Here is a 22712-nt window from a genome sequence, read left to right as displayed (position 1 = left end):
TGAAGTCTCTGTTTGAGATGAGAGCGGCTGGAGCACTGAAGCTTCTGTTAAACAATTAATTAGACTTTCAAAGGGCAGAGATAAGGTAATCACAATCTTCAGCTCTCAACGTAAAGTGTGAAAATATTTCAGAACTTAGTAAGCCTTTCTCTTCTCTTCTTTAAGGTGTCTTTTTCTCCCTTTTCTATTGATACTTCTCTCCCTCCACTCATATCTCTACTTAACTGTTCATCTGTAGAACTTATCAAATGTCAAGTATGTGTTGTATTTACTTTTAAAAAGTCAATGTTCCTTTCTTAATTAAGCCAAGCATTTAAATATGTTACATATGATAGATGTTACACAAACAAGGTATTTTGGCCCAGGCAAGGGCCTAGACATTAATCGTTTTTGTTGGAAAGACTTATGGTCTTTAGGTGATTGGGCGGGTCCTTCTCTTCCATTGCTCTTTTTACTATGAATTATGAGTTAATAGTAGATTAAAGTCCCCCTGGAAGAAAATAAATTTGGACTGCATTCCCTTTTCTGTGAGATAGTTATTAAAACATTTCTGAGGTTGTTAGATAATCCACACTAAGGCCAGGAGTCAGGAAATTGTGACCTTCGTGAAAGAAGGAACGTGTTGAATTCTTTTGCTACTGTGTTCTATATTGCCTAGCACAGTGCCTGGCACGTAAATATATGTGGATGAAGGAAAGGCGAGCAGAAGGGAAGGAAGGAGAAGGGATGGGAGTGGGGCAATGATGGAGGGAAAGAAGATAAAGAGAAGATCAGAGAGAAAAAAAAAAGGGAGTCCTTTTGAGCACACCCACCATAATGGAGTGGATGATCTAGGCTGAGATTATGGACTTAGCACCTGATTCTTGGAGGGATGTAGTGTCAGCAGACTGTGGCCGATGCTGGAGTCCCTCCTGGCACACGGGCTCAGCTTGGGGAAATGGCCCGTTTTGTGTATTACCACTCTTGGCTCCCAGTGATTTTTGCTATGACTTGTTTCTTTCTGACATGACGCTATGGAAGAGAACATCCTCCTCCTCCTCACTTTGATAGATGAGGTTTAGGGAGAGGGGCAGAGGCGTCCTCAAGCAACACACTGAAGTTATCAGGAGAAGGTGGCTTGGTGGTCCCCCTGTCTGTAGGCCTGTCAGATTTTAACTGCACCACAGCTCCATCCAGGGCATCAAAAACCACTAAGTGTCCTGTGCAGGGGGCAGCGTCTGAATAGTCTGACCTGGAGAGGTTCTGCTGCTTTCCAGAATATGGAAACAGATCCATGACAAGAGGGATGGATTCATGGTAAAATGTGACCAATACTGCAGATTCTCAGGATTATGTGGATAAGGAATGTCTGGGAAAGCCTGTTTGGTTTTTTCTTTCTACTCATTTGAGAATTGGGAGCCCATGCACCTTGTGTTCTGTGTATTCTTGTTAGCCTGACTGTGTTAGTCACGGGTTGTTAAAGTCTAAAAGCTCAGCACTTTCCTGTCACCCTTGATTGCCTTTCTCTACTGTGAGCTCAGTGGAAAACAATACATGACATCTGGACTAACGTGGTACTAATTCCTTCAGCCCAAAAGTATGTGACAAACAAGCCAGAAATCATTGGCTTGCCTCGTCTCCATCAGGGTGCCTATCACCCTACAATTCCAGTAGCTCACTTCTACCTGTTTTCATCTTTATATATCTATATAGAGAGAGATTTTCACTATAAAATATAATACACATATAGAAAACTGAACAAAGCCTAATCATAGACTTCAATGAATTATTACTGTGTAATCACCACATGGGTCAGGAGATAGAGCACTGTTGGCAGTTTCAGACAACTGCTCCCCACCCTGTGTACCATCATTGACCCTTCTGTACCTTCTCCCAATCACGAATCTATCCTCTTGTCTAAAGGTAACCACTTTGACAATATTTTCCTTGATTTTCTTCTTATCATTTCCACCTAAATGTGCATGATGTGCATTTTTAAACCTGTTAGTTTAGTTTTGCCTGGTTTTTTTTGAACTTTATGTAAATAAAATCAACATTTTAATTTCCCTATTTGAAATTTATATAATGGAATCAGTTTATCTACCTGGCTACTTTTGATTTTGCTTATGAGAATTACCTTCACTGTTATGGTTATGTGTAATTCATTTGTTTTCATTGTTGAATAGTATTTCACTATATAGAGACACTATCATTTGTGATTTATGCTAGCATTGATGAACATTTGGGTTATTTCTGGTTTGGCTATTATGCACATTATGGTTATAAACATTCTTTTATATATGTCCTGCCATAAATGGATGTGTATTTCCATTGAGTATATAACTAAGAATGGAACTGGTAGATTGGCCAGTATGAATGTCTTCAAACACAACAGAAAATGCCTATCTGGTTTACAGAGTGGTTGAGCCAGTTACACTCCTGCCAGCAGTATATGATACTCCTTATAGCTTTACATCCTTACCAATACTTGATAGTCTCAGTTTGTTCAAATTTAGCCATTCTCAAAAGGTAGATAAGGTAGATAAGGTACATATCACTACCTTATTGTGGTTTTAGCTTGAACTTCCTAGATTATTAATGGAATTTAAAATCATTTTAACTTTTTTTAATTTGTGAAGTATATATTCAAATTACGTGGTTGTTTTGTGGTTTTTTTCCTATTGGGTTGTCTGCCTTTTTCTCATTGCTTTGTAGGACTTTTTTTCTTAATAGATATTCCAGAATATATACAAGCACTTTGACTGTTATGTATATTGTAAATGTCCTGTCCCATTCTGTAGCTTGCCTTTTAACTCTCTGCACTAAATCCAATAGGAGACATATATTAAAGTCTTTGTGGCAGGTTCTCTGATAGACATATATTCAGAGTACCGTTAGAGTACAAAGGAAGAATTGCCAATTAAACCTATGAGGAGTGGGAACTCTAAAAATGTCATATGAAGGTAAATCTTGAAAATATACATTCATATTTTCCAGAAAATTAAAGGGGCTCTCATGAGTAGAAGGAAGTGAGAACAAAGCGAAAGAGAACACAGTCTAAGGGTCACAGATGAAATTGATACTTTGGGAGTATATGGGATTGTGAAGAAAGAATGAGTAATAGAAAAGCAAAGGATCAAATCTTGGTAGCCATATTTAGAGGAGCTATCCAAAAAAAAAAAAAAAAAAAAGGAACAATGAGACAAGAAAGTTGAAGAGTGGCCCCTGAAGCAGGAAGAAAATCAAATCAAGAGAGTGTCATTAATAATCTCAAAGGCAGAGCCATACCAAATGGGATATTAAATTTTCTGTGTCAACTTGAATAGCCTATGGGATGGGGTCCAGCTGTTTGATCAAACACTGGTCTAGATGTTGTTGTGAGGTAATTTTTAGTTGTGATTAATGTAGAAATCAGTAGACTTTGAGTAAAGCAGATCATGCTTCATGATGTGGGCAGGTCTTATCCAATCAGTAAAAACCCTTAGGAGGAAACACTGAGATTCCCCGGAGAAGAAAGGAATTCTGTCTCCAGTCTGGCTTCAGACTCCAGACTATAACTTCAACCCTTTTCAGCCTGCCAGGTCTCTGCTCACTGGCCTGCCCTACAGATTTTGGACCTGCCAGCCCTTGAAATCATGTGAGCCAATTCCTTAAAATAAACCTCTCTCTACATATACTATTGGTACTGTTTCCCTGGAGAACCCTAAAAAACACACCAGATAATACATAGGTCCTAAATATACCCATGCCAATGTGTAGCTGAACAGGGTTAGAAGGAAAATTTATTAGGATTAAGAAAATCGTTGCAATATGATGCTTAGATTAATTTCAAAAATAATGAGGAGATAATGGGAGAAGTTATATGTTTAGCAACTGAAGTTATCAAGAAAAATAAATATTTAAAATGGGAATAAATGATGCCAACAAGAATTGGGGGAGAGTGGCATTAATATATAAGGACTGCATGGACTTTTAAAGAAGAGTAATTTTCTAGTGTTGGTGGTAGGAGTCTCAAGGCAAACGAATACTATGATTCCTCTCTTGCCCTATAAATGCAAGAGAGAGCAGTACTCTTGGATGAAGAAACTTTCCCAAGAAAGGTCTATTCATCATCTATTCAGTGATCAATAGAAACCTAGGTATCATTGAGAAAAGGTAAAAGGAGTCTCTAAGATTTAGAAGGATATTTTCACTTAAAATAAATATTCCCTGTGGTTTTAAAAAAAGATTTAAGGGCAGGTGTGTGGTTGTCCTGTGGCGGAGTAGAGCTGAGCTGGATGGCAATGAAAGTGAGTTTCGGAAGTTGTGGATAAAGAAGAAGAAAATAGAAGGTTGATAAGTATTATAGGCAATGAATAGCATATCAGCTTTGGAGTCACAGAGATCTGGGTTTAAATTCTGCATTCGTCTAATACACACACACTTACAACCTGTGTGACTGGGGTATGAAGCAGAATTTTCCAAAAGTAACCCTAAATACTCTTTCAATCACCTGAACAATAAAACAGCTAGAGCTGGAGCCCTCACTTTTCCCAAGGTATAGGGCCACAGTGTTCTCAGAAGAGGGGCTACAACTTCACCCTGGGTTCCAGGGTGCCCAGATTTGGAGCAGCTGGTTTTCTCGCATTGCTGACAACTAAATGCAGATTGCCTGTCATCCAAAACAATATATTTGCACTATCTTAACAAGAGGCTCATACCCTGGCCTCATAAGAAGAGAGAGCAGTTAGGGCAATGTTCTTCCACTAGAACATAAGCCCACTCTGTATCCAGCACGGGGCTGCTCCTTATCCACCGCTCTGTGGGATGTTGAGTCTTCAGGAGCATGTTCTTCTCTTACTGACATCGGCTTGTAAGATTCTCCAATAAAGCCTATTCCTTGACCATGTGATCCTATAGAATCCTCCTTGAGCCCTGCTGCACAATAGTGACCTGAGACAGGTAACAACCATCCTTAGTTTTGATATCCTTACCTGTAAAATAGGAACTATGCCAACTACAGTAATGAGTTATTGTGATGACGGAACAAGATAATGTGTTTAAGATACTTAGCACAGGGTCTATTTTAGATGACTAACAGAAGAAAATTTACTTATGGGTAGAATAAAACCAAAGAGCCTCAGTTTCCCAACTGAATGATAAGTCATGGTCCTGGCCTCAACAAAATCACTCTCAAGATAATGAAGTAGAGAATGACAATAGAGTGTGTGTGGGGTGTGATTGGGGGTAGTGTGGCTGGAAAGGATATTTACAAAAAGGGAGAGACTGGCCAGAAGTAGATCTACCTCTGCAAATTTATCCCACTAACAATTGTAGATTGTATTTTCACTTGTAATAATAACTCAATGCTTCTTTGTGTTTGTATATATACATACAATTTATGTATATACCAAATATATGAGAAGTCTCTGAATTATCAGGAGTAAAACTCTTGCTATATGACTGAACTCTGAGAGGATATATGTATCTATCGCCATTGTTGGGCTGATTGAATATCATTTGGGGGTGGTCTGGTTTCCTCTGCTTAAGATGACATGGACAGGGAACTGTGAGGTGGGAGGTTCTCTATAAAGCAGGTTATTATAAAGAAGCTGGCCAGAGGAAACTATAAAAGATAAGCTCTAATTGTGTAAATAAAGCAGTCAAAGCAAAGACAAATTCTTGTGTTGGAGCTGCTTCTGAATTTATTGCTACTGCTACTAGCGCTGGCCAGAAGGACCGAAACTTCAGTTATGGACAATACTGGAGAAATGAAATCCCACTTGGGCCCACTGAGATGCAGCCTGTGTACCTGTAGAGATGAGACTGGGAAGGGAGAAGGTGAGCATGAGAGCAGGAGAGTAAGAGTGGAGCTGATGAATTTCATCATGCGTCCTTGTTCAAGAACAGAGCCAGCTGGATAGGAAGGGGCACCAATCCCCACAGGACTCTGCAGACAACTCAAGGAATTCTACTCAATCAGAATTTAATCCTGTAGACTACTCAGACCCTTGGGGCCTTTTAAATGCAAATGGAACCAAGAATGATGGAAATCTTACTATAAATGAACTAATATTTGGATCTGAGGGTAAAGGAATGTAGGAAGCTTTTTCTCCATGGCAGTTGTGGGGTAGGATGGAGAGAAGACAAGAGCCCTGGTACTCTGAGGGAGGGAGAAACAGGCTGGGAGGAGATGGGGCCAGAAGTGAAAGGCGGGGATGGAAAAAACCATGTTGCCTAATCACAAGAGGGAGTCAGGCTTTCCCTGGGAGGAGGGCCTTGACAGAGGAGTGGGAGGCCTAACTAACACTCTCTGTATCTTTAAAGTCAGAAGACACCCTTGAGAACCAGCATTTAAATTTTCACACTGCAATCTTTGAAGTTTTGCTATAATTGTGTCAAACTCTATAGTAATGACAGATACACAGACTTGCTGTAGAGTAAGAGGTAAACAGAATGGTGAGGAAATGCCTCATCATTGAGTCCCAAAGGCCTCTAGTTGTCACCCACCAAGGATAGTGACTGCTAAGGCCACTCTCTATGTCCTTGCTGGCAACATTGGGTGACCTGTGTTAAAAGTGTTGGGAAGGGAGCTGTCTGTCTTCAGGACACAGTATAACTCTCCACTTGGAAGGTGTGTTCAATATGCCATCCTGGGAAGGGTGAACTCTTCCAGCAGCACATAATGGGAAAATACTGTGGCCCTGAGCAATAAATTGAGAATACTTCAGAATCTCAAAAACTACATCCATTGTTTCTCCTAACTGCAGAATATAGGAGTTTACACTGTCCTAACAACAACAACAACAAAAGCTGCAATTTTTCTCTTCCCTACCATGGAAGAGTTCCTTACTAACTCTGAATTTAGTTAAGGTTATTTTAACTGCATTATTCTTTCAGGAGTTGATTCCTAACAAATGTCAAATCCCACAAAAGTAAAATAATCGCCTTCCAAATATCAACCTTGTAAAACAGATGCAAGATCAGAAAATTAGTAGGTCATACTTTATGGGCAAATTCTTTTTGTAGCCTAATGATTGGTTTATTTAACTACCCCTCATGAAATTATCACAAAGAATGGTGTTCCCCTCCCCTTGCTCCACTACCCAAGCCCTCAACAGGGAAGAGTTGGCTGGAGAAGTAAATAACTTACTAATTGCCTTAAACTTCACTAATGTTAATTAGATATGGTATCTCCCCTAAAGATCACAGTAGTCACTGACTGGAATAACAAGTGACAAGACAGGAAGCCAAATTGTCAACATGGGTACAAAGAATCTGCTAATTTATTGAAGGTTGGTAAATAATAGGAAGTGTTATATTAACATTATTCCCTTGTGATGCATTTTCAACCAAATCCTTCTATTAGCAATGTTTATTTTCCTGATTTTGAAAATAATAAATGCCCCTTTTGGAAAATCAAGGAGATAGAGAAAAATACCAGACAACAATAGTAATTTAATAATAAAGCTACCAACCATACACACTCATTTTAACAGACCAGCATTCTTCTTTCAGTCTTTTGGTATATGTAAGTCCTATCCATCACCCTATGTATAGGATTTGCATTTTATACTTAAAAGGATGTTCTCTTTTCATTAAACTACTGTAATATTAATGCCTATATTATATTCCATTTTACTGCCATTTGTGTATTTTTTCTAACAGTAAAAGCCTTAACAAAAATCTTCACGCACGGGCTTCCCTGGTGCAGTGGTTGGGAATCTGCCTGCTAATGCAGGGGACGCGGGTTCGAGCCCTGGTCTGGGAGGATCCCACATGCCGCGGAGCGACTGGGCCCGTGAGCCACAACTACTGAGCCTGCATGTCTGGAGCCTGTGCTCCACAACAAGAGAGGCCACGATAGTGAGAGGCCCGTGCACCGCGATGAAGAGTGGCCCACGCTTGCTGCAACTAGAAGAAGCCCTGGCACAGAAACGAAGACCCAACACAGCCAAATAAATAAATAAATAATAATTAAAAAAAAAAAAATCTTCACGCACAAATACTTTTTACTTCAGATTGTTAGCGTAAAACTCTTGGAAGAGGTATTTCTGAACCAAAGTGTAAGAAGAGAATAACTGGCAAGATATTTTCCAGGAAGTTTTCTTTACTTTATAACCTAGTTAATCCTTTGCCAGCCATATAAAAGAGCACTCTCGTCTCTTTGCCCTCTCATCAACCCAAAATATTTCTCCTGCATATATTTTCTAATTCAGTAGGTGAAAAATGATGTCTCAAATTATGTTTCATCGATCACTTCTAAAGCTTAATCGTTTTCATAAACAGTCAAGTGCAGTTTCTTGTGTGAATTGTTTGAATATGTTCTTTGTTGATTGATATTTTAGGATTTTGAGGGAGGTTGTTAGAAATCTGTATAAGCATTATAAATATTCAATATATTAATGTTTTCTTTTATATTTGAAGCAAATATTTCTCCCCGCTATTTCTCCTTAACTTTGTTCATAGTGTTTAAGCTTTTTATTTAGTTAAATCTATTATTTTCCTATGTGATTTTTTTCCCTCAGTTCCTTTAAGTTTAAAAAATTCCTCCTCTTCTACAGATTAGATATGCATTATCTACATTTTTTAAATAATTGATTTATGGTTGGCTACTACACATAAGACCCTGATCTGATCTCACTGTGATTATATTGGTGTACGGCTTGAGGTAAAAGTTAAACTTGTCTTTTTCAAATAGGAAAACGCATTATTTTTTTCCAGAAATTCAATTCTACTATATTCCAGGATCTACTTCTCCATAGGCCAGTCTAATCTTATCTTAAAGGTTGTCTACGGATTTAAAAAAAAATTGTACTTGCTTTTTAATTGTTATTGTTAAAATTAAATGAAACTGAAACTTGTTAATAAAATCAGCTAAAAAAATTTTCCACTACTGACCAGATATTATAAAAAACATTGAACCTATCATGTTTAATGGTGCATAGATTTTCCCAAGCTGGATAGCTGTGAAATAGAGTGTAACCAATGATTTGCGTGTAACTGTGATTAAACTTTCTAATGTTGGAAGACACTTTTAATGGAAGCTATTATCTATATTTATAGCAGTTTCATTTTTTACTTTAGCTGTTTCTTACTCATTTTTTTCTCCTTTTTCTGCAATTGATTTGCAAAGTATTCCATTAATTGCCTCGTAACTCTCATATCTATGGAAAATTCTTAGCATGCCTTAAAGTGATCAAGAAAGCTCTTGAGTGTTGAAATATACTATTTTATTTTTAGATCTTTGTGTCTCATCTGGATTCTGCTTAGGCAAACCTAGTTAGATTTAATGATTCTGTCACACATCTGCTATTAAATTGTATTAATCTGGGTCAATCAGACCCTTGAGATATGTTTGCCCCTCTAGGTTCCTTGCCCGGACTAGATGTCCATGCAATTTCTGTCCAGCTCCAAAGCCAGAGGCATTTAAGCTGGCCAACAATGGTCTCTTGCTTTGATAAAGTCTAGTATCTGGAGGTCTAAGCTTAAGAATGAGAAACAGAATTTGTATGGTCCTGTCTGATGCTGAACTCTAGCTTCTGCCTGCACCCCTGGTCTTGCCTCATGGATCTCCTATGTAAAGTCATGATTTTTGTTTGTTTGTTTGTTTTGCAATGTCCTGCTACAAACCAATCTTAGTGCCCACTGTTCTGAGCACTCAGTGTAGAAATAGCCGTTCCCTCTCTGCCCCAATGTCACAGGTGCAGCAGGGCAGCTGCACCCACGGTGCCAGCAGGTCCAGCATCTGCAGGACAGCGTCCCCTCCCTCCCACTCAGAAAAAGTCATGATTTTTAAGGATCTCGGTTCCTACTAGGATTATCCGGATGGGGTAACTTTTCCAGGAGCGTGTAGGGTAGGGTAGGGAGGGGAGGGATTGAGGTGTCTATATTCAAGAATAACAAATTCTAGGCCAATACAACACATCATGAACTACCCCAATACAAGGTTAGTAATATATGAAAATATTTTTAAAGGAAATGTTGTTTATGTTATAAATAAAATAAGAAAAGAAAAATGACCGCCAGAGTGATATCTTCTGTAATTTGGGCAATACCCACTTTGTGCCAAGAACTATATCATGCACTAGAGACAAAGGGTTAAAAGATATAGTCCCTGCCCCCAAGGAGCTCATGGCATGGTGAGCAGACTGTCCAGGAAGTAGTATAAAAGCTATGAGAGGGGCTTCCCTGGTGGCGCAGTGGTTGAGAATCTGCCTGCCAATGCAGGGGACACGGGTTCGATCCCTGGTCTGGGAGGATCCCACATGCCGCAGAGCAACTAGGCCCATGAGCCACAACTACTGAGCCTGCGCGTCTGGAGCCTGTGCTCCGCAACAAGAGAGGCCGCGATAGTGAGAGGCCCGCGCACCGCGATGAAGAGTGGCCCCCGCTTGCCACAAATGGAGAAAGCCCTCGCACAGAAACGAAGACCCAACACAGCCATAAATAAATAAATAAATGAATGAATAAATTAAAAAAAAAAAAAAGCTATGAGAGGCAAACACTAAATGATAGGGAGTAGATGGAATGGATGCCTAGCTCAGACTGTAAACAGCTGGAAGACTTCCTGGAGAAGGTGACCTACGAACTGAATTTTAAAGGAAGAAAATTTCAGGCAGATGGAATAGCACACTAGAAGGCTCAAAGCTGTGAGGAAATAGCCCACTTATGGCCCTGCAAGTACTCCAGCAAAGGTCTTAATTGGTTAGTGGTAGAAGATGGAAATGAAGGGTTCAATAGAGCCAAATGATTAAGGTTCTTATATGTCTTGCTAAGGATTCTGGATTCTATCCTAGGCTGCGGAGAGGTGCTGAAGGATTTTAAGTAGTCAAGGGGAATGATCAGATTTGCATTTTAGAACGATTTCTCTGGCTGCAGCCATGTAACTGGGGAAGGATGGGGGGACATACCGATACAAAACGAATAGAGGACGATTATAGCAATTCAGGGAAGAAATTATGAGGGTCTTATCTTACTCTGAAGAAAGATATTAAAGCGCTAAGGAGGCAAAATATGATTGTTGATTACATGGTTAAGGAGATGGGGATAAGGGAAAGAGTGAAGGCAGGTCCAGGATGCCCTAGATTTCTGGCTTTGGCAACCAGGTAAAACGTGATGACATTCACAGAAACGGAGAGCAGCAGTGTGAGAGGAGACTTGACTCAAGGTAGATACGACTATCCTGAGTTACCGACCAAATGTCCTAGCGGAAACACAGGGCCGCGACTAGGGTGAGGTGAGTGAGACACTCAATTGGATGCAAATATTAAGGGGCAAAAAAACTCAGTAATCAGAATAAATACTACATTAATGAAAAAAAATTTAAACCCAAATTAAGGCAGAAATTCATGAACAAAATATCAAAATATTAAATAAAGGCAGCATCAGTACCAGTGGCATGCCACCACATGGAGCCACCTTGGAGGAAAAGAAAACTCAGGAATACCTATCCTGGTACAGGAGGCAGTGGCCACACCAGGGAGCCCTGGCTCCTTAAAGGAAGCTGTGATTGAAGAGATCGGATAGTCCTCAGCTGGGCGGGAGGTTTACAGAAGGTGTGTTTTGTGGGTTTCCCCCCAGCTTTATTGAGGTATAATTAAAAAATAAAATCATAAGATATTTAAAGTGCACATTGTAATAATTGGACATATGTATACATTGAAAAGAAGTCCTTCCACCTAGTTGGTTTAACACAAGGAAGGTGTTCTTATTTCTTTTTACTCTTCTTTTATGAGAGAAGAAACTTGAACATATCTGCTTTCTGATGTTAAAAAGGGCTGGCGATGGAGGGAGGGCTTTGGGAGCAGGAAGGCAGAGAAGCACAGGGAGAGATGGGGCTGGAGGGAAGGAGAGGAAGATGGGGACTGATGTAGATAAGTTAGTAAAGGTCTTCAGAACTAAGGGAGTTTCCACTTAGGAACTGACAGTGAAGGAAAGAGCTTTTATTGTCTGGATAACACATCAGCATATCATTCCTCTGCAGATCATTCTTTTTATCTTTTGTAATGTTTATAACATTTCCTCACATCTTTCTGCATTTTTTCCCATCCCCAAATTTAGAGGAATTAGTATGCCATACTTATCTCCCATAATCCCCCTCTCTTTTGAGCATCAATCAGCAGTTACTAATGTGAAGCTTCAACAACGGAAGAACAAAGAAGCATTAAAAACTGTTTGATGAAAATAATAGAAGCAGTGCTTAAGTGCTGCTCACATCGTTTCAAAAACGCTCTTACCCAACCTTCAGGTGAAAATTATACTCAAGGCTGCAATGGCTGGATCCCCAAGTTCACCACAGTCTGCACCTTAGAGCAATTTTTCCATAAAACAGTTCTTTTATTTTAGTAATAAAATATCTACTAAAAAGGTGAAAAACAATGCAAGCAAATGCAGTAAATGTCTGTTATTCGGAGAAGCAAGTTATTCCTTTGTGCACTACCATTGTTTGAGCTAAGTTCCAGAGGTTGATACTAATGGAATGGATTGCAGAACTACTTCTCAAACATGCTAAGTATCCAGGCTGTCAAATTAAAGGAGTCTCCAAGGCTGGTGCTTCTCTGGTCGTCTTTAATTAGGCAATACTCTGGTGGAACCCTCACAATTAATCTTAAGAGTTGTTTTTCTCCTACGGTAAATGGAAGGGGAATTTTTAAAGTATATGTAGTGGCTTGCTCTTTGTTGTAATTTTATTTAGAGGAGTTTGTTACAAAGATTGAGATATAATAAATTGCTCTATTTTCCCCCGTTGAAGGAAAACTAAACAAATAAACATAAATTTGCAGGAAAATTAACAAAAGGGATGCTTATCTTTTCTATTATTTTATCAGTATTTAACTTATATTAATATTATTTTTCAGTTGCATCCATGTCACAAAACACTCCAGGCATATCAGGGTATGTGCTACTCACTAAATGTAAGTATATGTTTAGTAATGCTTTTCCACCTCTGGGATCTATTTGGGAAGGAAAAGTGTCATGTTATTTTTCTATACCTGGAATGATCCAGACTTATCTGCCTGTTAACACTTTATCCATCTGATGCTTCCTACAGCCTTATCAGCCTTACCTGATAAGCTATCTTTTCTTTAATTTATCAAACAGTTATTGACTATCATAAATCACTGGACAAAACAATGAAGAAATGAATTAATTGATCAATGGGGTCAGATTCTATGGGCTATATATCTTTGTGACCCCAGTGGAGCCTACCATGGTGCCTGGAACATCAGCAAGTCAAATAAATATTTACCAAATTATTAATTACGTGTGTATTGCACAGACTGGAATACATTTATATTTACTTCAAGGAATTCTCCCTAAATTATAATCATAGCTTCTGAGGAGAAAAGCATATTTTTCCAGCAACCTGATCCTTAAAATCTTCAGAAGCACTTTTTCTGTAAAGGGAAATAAACTTTCTTTTAAATGTGGTGGGAGAAGCTGGTGGATGATTTCTGAAGGTCTGGCTGCTGCCCTCAAGGCTTAGCAATCACCTGAACCTGAGGGGCTTTTATCTAACCTTATCCCTGCACCTGACCGCCAAGCAGAGCGAATCACTTAAGTTCCGGTGAATTAATGGGTTCATCTGTAAAACGCGACTGCCATCAAAGGACTTCAGAGGAAAAGACTAATGATACAATGACTGAAATGATAGTAGATTTAAAGATTCAACAATGCTATCAAAATTCAGGGCAAACCCATTTTCCATACTGTCCCTCAAGTGTAACTGTGCTGCTTTTAGGAGGATCGAATTCAATAAAAATAAGCTTATAAGAGCTCTGTCGTGCTGTTTTCTATCTGCTGGATTGATGCTAAATGTCAGTCCCCTTGCTTTCAAAATTTTAAAATGGAAAGCAGTTGGAAAATTCATGATATTTTCATTAGATGCCCAAGGACTCTGGACGTCAATGGACAAAACACACCCCCTATGACTTTGCAAAGACGGCTAACTAGAAAAGCAATTCATACATTTCTTTCTAATCACCTTTTTCCTCTCTATTTCCTTTCATTTTTCTACTACATTTTGAATTTGACTTTTATGTTTCTGCATCTGAAGCAGTCGGAAGGTTTTTGCAGACTCCAGGGTGCCATTTTCAGTGTCTGATGAGGTTCTCCCTTCGATGTGTGTCAAAAAAATCATTTCCAGGCTCCAGATAAAGAGCCAGCGTGCCCCAGAAGTGCCCTAAGCCCTCTGGGGGCTTGCTTGCCTGAGATGGTAGTATCCTTCTAGCTGCAATGCATATGTTTCAGGGCAATGATAAATACTGGCTCAAAGGAGAGTGATGGAAAGTATTCCTCAGAGAAATAAGATCTGCGTCTATTGAAAAACTGATTTTTTTTCCAGGCACTGTGACATCTGTTCAGGGTAACTAAGCATTGCTGCATAAGGGGATAGAGGACATTAACTGAACTGGTGTTGAGTCCACAATGAAATAGAAGAACATCAGAACCAATGCACACACTGTTCAGATAGTTCATAGGGTCCTTTTAATCACCCACTTGACTTTACACGTCGATTTATTATGTGGGAGGTTGGTATAGAGCAGACAGAACAACTGTAATTGCACAATATTGGGACCACTAATGAACATAAAAATACGTTTCATGTGCAGTGTTTGAAAGAAATCATGTTGGACTTAAAGGAAATCAGGAATCCAAGAATTCAATTCAAAGAAAATAAAGCTGAAGACTGTATCAGAATCAAATACCTCATACCTCTACATTCTAGCAATTAATGATTGATTTTTAAGAAAACCTATTTCTGCAAGAATGCCAAGTAATCTTTTTTAGATCTCACTTTTAAATATTTCTTACCATGTTCTCATTCGTTAGCTCAATTGATTCTCTTAAGAATCCTATAATTAAAAAGTTATCATAATCTACATTTTAGAGTTTAAAAAGTTGAGAGAAATAAATTACATAATTTGATAAGGGTGGTAAAGGGGCCTCCAGAACTCCAGGCTCAGTTGAGTGCACCCAGCCCAAGGCCATTCTCACAACATTTGATGAAATAAAAATCTCTATTATTTATTTTTAAGTTATGTTCAGCCAAAAAAAGCAGCTGGATCGTATGGTAGTTCTATTTGTAGTTTTTTAAGGAACCTCCATACTGTTCTCCATAGTGGCTGTATCAATTTACATTCCCACCAACAGTGCAAGAGAGTTCCCTTTCCTCGACACCCTCTCCAGCATTTATTGTTTCTAGATTTTTTGATGATGGCCATTCTGACCGGTGTGAGATGATATCTCATTGTAGTTTTGATTTGCATTTCTCTAATGATTAATGATGTTGAGCATTCTTTCATGTGTCTGTAGGCCATCTGTATATCTTCTTTGGAGAAATGTCTATTTAGGTCTTCTGCCCATTTTTGGATTGGGTTGTTCGTTTTTTTGTTATTGAGCTGCATGAGCTGCTTGTAAATCTTGGAGATTAATCCTTTGTCAGTTGCTTCATTTGCAAATATTTTCTCCCATTCTGATGGTTGTCTTTTGGTCTTGTTTATGGTTTCCTTTGCTGTGCAAAAGCTTTTAAGTTTCATTAGGTACCAAAATGTTCATTGCAGCTCTATTTACAATAGCCAGGACATGGAAGCAACCTAAATGTCCATCGACACATGAATGGATAAAGAAGATGTGGCACATATATACAATGGAATATTACTCAGCCATAAAAAGAAATGAAATGGAGGTATTTGTAATGAGGTGGATGGAGTTAGAGTCTGTCATACAGAGTGAAGTAAGTCAGAAAGAGAAAAACAAATACAGTATGCTAACACATATATACGGAATCTAAGGAAAAAAAAAAAAAAAGGCCATGAAGAACCTAGTGGCAAGATGGGAATAAAGACACAGACCTACTAGAGAATGGACTTGAGGATATGGGGAGGGGGTGGGGTGAGATGTGACAGGGTGAGAGAGTGTCATGGACATATATACACTACCAAATGTAAAATAGATAGCTAGTGGGAAGCAGCCGCATAGCACAGGGAGATCAGCTCGGTGCTTTGTGACCACCTAGAGGGGTGGGATGGGGAGGGTGGGAGGGAGGGAGATGCAAGAGGGAAGAGATATGGGAACATATTGTATATGTATAACTGATTAACTTTGTTATAAAGCAGAAGCTAACACACCATTGTAAGGCAATTATACTTCAATAAAGATGTTTAAAAAAAAAAAAAAAAAAAAAAAAAAAGCAGCTACCTAAGCTCTCAGATGCTTAAAAATCAGTGCAACAAAATTTAATTTTTTGATAGTCATAAAACAGTGGAGAAAATAATGTTGTCTTCTTCTCCAGAGACTTTAAGTGTTTATGTTCCTAAGTCAAAATTCCATCCTGACCTAAGAACAGTAAATTTGTTTCTATGCTATATTTCCCACATTGTCCCATTACTTGCTTCCTCCCCCTCTCCATCCCTTCCTCCCTCCCTCCCTTCCTTCTTTTAATAAACATGTATATATAACTAGTAATTACCAAGCACTTGCAATGCACTGGGCAGTGCGCTAGGCTCTCCATGGCAAACATTTTAAACTACAATAAGAGAAGCAGGAAGCAATGAAATGAGTCAGCTATTATGGGAATCAGTTTAGTCACAGTTGCTCCCAGCTGCAGCCTCAGAGTGTTGGGTTGGGCTGCCCTGAATTGCAACCACATGCAATGCAGAGCCGTAGGAGCACAGTGGACCTGGCAGTTCACACTGCAGGCCCATTTATAGCTCTTATCTTAGTTAATACCATTGCTTATATATGTAAAACGTACTTATGAATTCTCATACAAAATATGGAAGGGACCTCAAGATACTTCTAGTCTCCTGGTTCTCAAATCTAACCATGTACCAGAGGCAGTGGTGGTTTTTATAAGGAACAGATTCTTGAGCTTCACCAAGAACTTCATTATTTCCAGGAAGGAATTAAAAAAATAAATCTGTGTTTCTAGTAAACTCTCCCAGTGACTTCTGAGTAGCCTGTTTAAAACGGTATTGGAAAACCTTAGACTATAGTCTTGCTTTTGATTTTTCTTATTACAAGATCTAGAATTGAGTTCAAATGGTCAGGTTTTGTGAGAAAAGCTTCTGTTCAGTCTTGGAAATACCACCAGTGGTAGAAAATGGCTTATAGTCCACTTAATCCCAGCCATTGGAGATGATAGAAGCAAACAGAGTAACCAAGGAGGCTAGGGTAGGGAATCTGGACCCCTCTGCGACAACCTAAGAAGTGAGTCTGCCAGACGATAGTGATCATTATAAGTGGGCTGCCTGTATCCCCTGGTGTGTTTTGGACAAGCCCATCTCCCATGCCCTGCTTGTGGCATGGTGACAGCAGTACAACCTGAAGCCAGAAGTTGGGACAGTGGTTTCCTGATTCCCCCACTTCCTGATGAGGCAGTGCTGGTGGACCAGTTCTGGGGTGGTGTTCTTGGGTTCACCCTTGAAGGTCCAATCTGGAGCTCTTCCCAAGCCTTCCCAAAAAACTGTAAGCACTGATCTATCGTGTGAGATTCCTTCCTGCTAAAAATGGAGTGGCTTCTGTTGTCTGTTGAAGAATAGCAAGGGATAAGGACATGAAGAATGAAAAGGAGGCAGGTGACAAACCAGGAAAAGAGAATTCTAGGCAGAGAGAACAGCAGGTGCAAAGGGTAGTGAGGCTGGAAAAGGGCTTGGCACATTCAAGGAACAGAAAGGTCATTGGTGTTGGAACAAACAGGTGGAAATGGGAAGGATGAGATACAGTAGAAGGCAGATAAGGTCTATGCCAGTGAGATCAAGTTCAGATTTTTTCCCAAGTACATTGGAAAATCAATTAAGAGTTTCAATCAGGCATGATCTAGTTTTAAAAACTTACTCAGGATGCCTTGTAGAAAAAGAAAGCAGGAAGACTAGTTATGGGGCTGTTTCAGCAGTAGTGGTGGTGATAGTAGTAGGAGTAGTGATAGCAATGGTAGTAGTAGCAGCAGCAGGGAGGGAAAGGAGGAATTAAAGATGAGTCCTCAGGCTTCCGTGGTGGCGCAGTGGTTAAGAATCCATCTGTCAATGCAGGGGACATGGGTTCGAGCCCTGCTCCGGGAAGATCCCACATGCTGCAGAGCAACTAAGCCCGTGAGCCACAACTACTGAGCCCTCGTGCCACAACTACTGAAGCCCACACGCCTAGAGCCTGTGCTCCGCAACAAGAGAAGCCATAGCAACGAGAAGCCCGCGCACCACAATGAAGAGTAGCCCCCGCTCACCGCAACTAGAGAAAGCCCGTGCACAGCAACGAAAACCCAACACAGCCAAAAATAAATAAAATAAATAAATTTTAAAAAAAAAGGTGAATCCTCAGCTTTTAGCTGAATCAAAGGATAGATGTGGTACAATTCACTGAAATGGGAACTCTTGGGATAGAATAAGTTTGTGTTTAAGGCATCAAGAATTTTTTTTGCACAACTTGAATTTGAGATGCTAACTGGCCATCTAAGAGCCTATGTCAAGGAGAGGTTGTAAATAAGAGTCTATAAAAGAACAGTTTTCCATCTGGAGACCCTCATCTGAACCAGGTCAAATTTTTTAAATTACAAGAGTCAGGAAAAAGCCCTCTGAGCACAGCACATCCAAGCGCCTATTTCTTATATTGGCTATTATCAAAGACCGTAGGCAGTTCCACTCTATTAACCCTACTACCACCTCCCCTGTGTTTTCTCTGAAATTCATGAACACTTCCTCAGATCCAGTAAGGTCTGGACCTCTCCTGCCTAGTTACCATCAACAAAAAACTAAATCAGGCTCTCTGGTCATCTACAAGCCTCTTACTACATGTTTGCTTCATACTTCTAACACAGACTCTGAGACAGTAACCTCCAGTCTTCTCAATTTTCTCTGATAACTACCTAGAGAGCTGACTTGCTCTTCTTTATAAATACATTCACAACATCATTAGCTATGATGTGCCATGATGCCAATCTCCTTGCTGTTGTGTAAACTTGCCCATCCCATATGCACGTTTTATCATCATAATCATCAACATCATTGTGGTGGTAGTTGTTTTCATAATTGCTATATATTGAAAACTGGCTATATCAGTCATTCTTTGAAAGTATGCTTTATTTCCTCCTAAGTATATTTGCATGCATGAAATCTTTACAGGGAGAATACATACGGATATATGTGTTGACACACCTATGTTATGTATATATACATATGTATGTATATATGAATGTATGTATGTATATGTACATGTATATATATAAAACCAGCATTTTATCATCAATGTTATTTTAATTCACAGCCATTGAAACATACAAAACTTTTAGGATTTCACTATCTGAAAATATGGGAGAGCTCCAAAATGTTTAAGTGTTCAACCTTTAAGATTAAAGTATTCATCATAAAAAAAAGAAAAAAAAGATCTTGGCATATTTAGGAAAGGCAGTAAGTAACCAAAGGACCGTTTCTTTTAGGAAATTTCACTGTGTTAACTTCAAACTACTTATTATTTTACATGTCATCTAGTTTGTTAAAACCTAAGGCAAGTAAAGAAGATCCAAGCAATCATTAAATATATCACTAGGAAATGAATTTTAGATAAAAGTTCCATTATTTTAAGATAGGAGAGAACACAAAATTGCAAGGGTTGGTATTAATTTTAATGTCACTGACAGTATATTTAGTAGAAAGAATATGCAAGTGATGTCAAGTGTTGTTTCTTTTTGTTTCAATATCCATGTGAACCTGAGAGAAATCACCTATTACACTGGGAAAATGTATAAAGAAGGTGATTAGTTAGGGCCCTCCAGAGAAACAGAACCAATAGGATGTGTGTGTGTGTGTGTGTGTGTGTGTGTGTGTGTGTGTGTATATATATATATATATATATATATATATATATATGTATTTCAATATATATATTTAAAGAGATTTATAAGGAATTGGCTCATGCACTTATGAGTCAACAATTATGGAGTTCAACAAGTCCCAGGTCAGCAAGCTGGAGACCCAAGACAGCCACTGGTGTAGTTCCAGTTTAAAGGCCATCAGGCTCAAGATACAGGAAGAGGCAATATTTCAGTTCAAGTCTGAAGGCAGGTAAAAGCCAATGTCCCAGTTCAGAGGCAGTCAGGCAGGAAAAATCCTCTCTTACTCATGGGAAGGTCAGGCCTTCAACTGATTGGATATGGCTCATCAACATTGGGGAAGGCAATCTGCTTTACTCAGTCTACCAATTTAAATGTAAGTCTGAAAATACCCTCATAGAAACACCAAGAATAATGTTTGACCAAATATCTTGACTCCTTGTGTGACCCAGTCAAGTTAACACATAAAACTGATCATCACAGTAGGTCAACATTCTCTCAGGATACAGGATCTTTTGTCTTTTCTAAAACTCCATACTAAAGAAAAGACTAACATGAATAGTAACTGACAGAGAGAGTACAAACCACTCTAAGTCTGGTTGTAAAAAGTATTATGTGCATTTTCCTCAGATCCTTATTTCCAAAGACTCCCGTTATTCAATATGCTTCATCCATACCCAATATCTGCCATATCAACTGCAAAAGTCAATAAAACACTCACTAAGACCTTGGTCCTTGTTACCTCATGCCTACCTGGCAGTCCTATCAGCAGTCTTTCTTCATAACAATCCATTTCTACACAATTACTTGATAAATCTTCCCCAAACATTACTATCGTCACAACCCTCCCATAGTCAAGAACCTACAATGTCTCACCAGAGCAGCAAAGGCAGATTAACTTTCATCTCTACAAAGAGGCTATGGCTATTATTATGTATTAGACATTACAAAAATTAAAAGTTAAAGTCCCTATATTCACCTTTAGAATTTCAAAGAGGAGTCAGAATTGTAAGCAAAGTGGAAACAAAATGAGTATTCTAATAGTACATGGGGTGTGCATTACAAGCAAACTGTGACTGCCATCAGCTGTGTGTATTGGGGGAAATGGAGTACCAGTAAATATGTCATCTTAGTGGTCTTTCTTTCCTTCAACAACCGTTTATTTAGTGTCTTCTACACCCTAGTCTATACTAGGATTGGGGTTTCAAAACATTAAAGGCACAGCCCCTGACATTATGGAACTCAGAAAACTAGCAAAAGTTATTCAATAATGACAGTATCCACTTATAGAAGGCTAACTTTAAGCCAGACATTTGCAGTCTCTAGCATAGCTAGACACACAGTAGGTGTTTAATAATAATCTATGTGATACAATTGCATTAGATTAGGAAACATTTAAATTTAGGCATTCGAATTTAATAATGTATTTATTTTTCCTTTCGAAAAGGCTAGCCTGATCTCTTTCTTAAAATAGTTTTTTTTTTTCCTTCCTTATATATAGTCCGTCTTAGACTCCTGACTTTTCAGTCTAATTGGCCTAATTTAAAAATCATGTTGGCAGCAGTATTTTCCATAACTATCTGGAGTTATAAAGCAGTTACCCAGAGAAGTGTATTTGACAGCTAAGTTATTTCTCTACAGAAATGCACTGAAATTTAGAAAGAGATCAGTTAGGCTTGTAATAACTACAGTTTTTCTATAATACCTTTTACTCCCCTGTGGTGTCTGCCTATGTCATTCTCTCAGAGTCCCGAAGGTGAGTGCTGCTAGAAAGTATGACTTCATGATGTGACCTATACACTTTTGCAGCAACCTCTTCTTAAATGCCCCTACGGAACGTTGGTTCTCACCTCCTCCCTCTGGTCCAAAACTTCTAATGCATCTTTTATTCCATCTGTGCCCAGAAACTTCAAAAGCCAAGAAACTTCGTTCTCCCTGAGGGTGTTTTAAAGTATCACTCTACTCTCATGCACAGACAGAATATTTGAGAACATTTGTAGGCAGAAGACAAAGTATCAGTGAAGAGGGACAGACTAAAGAAATGGCAGCAATTGAGAGAGGAAAGCATGAGAGAGAAGAGGAAGGATCATGAACATGAGTGCAGGGGTTATTCTCCAAACAAGGCCACTGAGCTCCTCCTCCATCAAAGAAGAGCGGCAATAAACATGTCAAGGGGAGCAGGAAAAAGATAATAGTTTCTTTAAAAATTTTGTGAGGTGGAAAAAAGTAACTACAGGAGACCCTAGAGAGTCTACACGTTTTCCTTAAAGATGTAGGAAGTGAGGTCATTCGCTTGGGAAGTGTAGCTGATTATGAAAAAGACTTAAGGCCACTTCCAAGATGTCTTTGGGCATGTATAAAAAGTTAATAATTGTGGTGAGAGCCCAAAGGAAAGTGGATGGCACAAATGTATAATGGTGTAGTCACCAGAATCCTATAGCTTTCAGCCAATTCTGGACAGGGAAGAGGTCGAAAGTGTGAACAACAGACCTGATCCTGGAGACAAATAATTCTAGGGACCGGAAATGGAAAGCCTTAGCGTGACTGACAGGTCCAGGCTTAGGAGGCTGGTGGGACAAACAGGAGCCTGCATGTACCATTAGTGTGAGCTGTCCAGGGACATGAGTGGCAGGGGTAAAAGAGTTCATAGACACAGCCAACCGTTGCCCTCCTTTATGCTGGGAGGGCAGGTCAAACTTGGCTGAGACACACAGCTGTGAACAGGTTTTCCCAAAAAGAGACAATTGAGAAAAATAAAGCAGGTCAATAACCATGCTGTCTCTACACACAATTTTCTCTACATATTTTCAATATAGCCTTTATTTCTACTTCAAAGATTGTGACATTGAATATTTGAAAATACATTTTACCCCATATTATATATTACCAATTTACATGTTTGTAAAAATTAAAATTCACAAAGCAA

At 39.0% G+C, this 22712-nt stretch overlaps 1 protein-coding gene and 1 non-coding gene across 3 annotated transcripts in view; both read right to left on the bottom strand.

The window, feature by feature from the left end:
- The window catches only part of GRM8 (glutamate metabotropic receptor 8), a 784383-nt gene that overhangs the window by 205445 nt on the left and 556226 nt on the right, over window positions 1-22712 (bottom strand). The gene's annotated exons all lie outside the window — the stretch shown is intronic.
- On the bottom strand, window positions 9574-9707 carry LOC132372257 (small nucleolar RNA SNORA43). Its single transcript, XR_009505128.1, has one exon. It is a non-coding gene; the product is annotated as a small nucleolar RNA SNORA43 (small nucleolar RNA).

Source organism: Balaenoptera ricei, chromosome 9, assembly GCF_028023285.1.
Source record: "Balaenoptera ricei isolate mBalRic1 chromosome 9, mBalRic1.hap2, whole genome shotgun sequence".
Taxonomy (NCBI): Eukaryota; Metazoa; Chordata; class Mammalia; order Artiodactyla; family Balaenopteridae; genus Balaenoptera; species Balaenoptera ricei.
Note: the sequence above shows the minus strand (reverse complement) of the source record. Positions and strands in the feature narration are given on the sequence as shown.